We start from the raw sequence: 1199 nt of genomic DNA on the forward strand, positions 1-1199 counted from the left end.
CACACTAAGACAGATGCTGGTACACCCCAAAGACCGCACACCCAAACACAAGAAAAGCAATCTAGTGTATGCGGTCCAATGCAGTGAGGAATGCACAGACCTGTATATTGGGGAGACTAAACAACCACTACACAAACGCATGGCTCAACACAGAAGGGCCAACTCCTCAGGTCAAGACTCTGCAGTCTACTTACATCTGAAGGACAGAGGACACTCGTTTGAGGACCACCAGGTGCACATTTTAGACAGAGAAGATGGATGGTTTGAAAGAGGTGTCAAGGAAGCCATCTACACCAGGGTTGAGAAGCCGTCATTGAACAGGGGAGGGGGTCTACGCCACCACTTATCCCCCACTTACAATGCTGTCCTTTCATCACTTCCCAGGAAACTCAACAAACGTAACCTATTGGCCTCAGGTGAAGATACCAGCGATGGTCGTTCAGTCTTGGCCACAGGTAGTCTTAACGACTGTAACGACTGTCGTCACAGCAACAAGGAACACTAACGAACCAGTGACCCGGGATAACGACCCAACTGAGGTTAAATAGCTGAGTTTCCCTGCCAGTCAGTCAGAACTGAAGAAGTCCTTTGGATGAGGGACGAAACGTCTTCCAGTATCTTCAACCAAGTCCAGTTGCCCTTGATTTTTAACCTTCATTGGATAACTATGACCTGGATGACTGAGAATCTTCACAGACATCTTCTATAGTGTGGTATTTCTAAAACTTCTCTGCCACTGAGTATCACTGTATTACTTATGGTCACCACTTACACTAGTCATATTGCTATGAGGACACACATATTTACTCTTTGCTTGAAGGATAACTTTTTTGGAGATCTGGTCATTTCTATCACTCATAATGACATATGACACACTAAGTTATTGGTTTGTTCTGGGAACACTGGAGCATTGTTTCAACAAAGTCCATTGGTGCTAGAAACAGAAGCAGGTTGTAAATAAACCAAAAATGTAGCAATGTTTTCAGAGTTTGTCAATTCACTTGGTGAGTATAATGTTATTATTAGTATGAATTATACTTTAACTAACACTGATTTGCTGCTCCAGCTCTCTCCTCTCCTGAAATGACCTTTTGTGGGATGAGAAGATTCTCTAAGCAGTATTGCTGACAAAACTCTTTCAGAGCAGTGGCATCTTTATTTCACTTATCCCAATATTTTCCTTACTGTAATTATGTTGT

This window comes from Micropterus dolomieu, linkage group LG04, assembly GCF_021292245.1.
Source record: "Micropterus dolomieu isolate WLL.071019.BEF.003 ecotype Adirondacks linkage group LG04, ASM2129224v1, whole genome shotgun sequence".
Taxonomy (NCBI): domain Eukaryota; kingdom Metazoa; phylum Chordata; class Actinopteri; order Centrarchiformes; family Centrarchidae; genus Micropterus; species Micropterus dolomieu.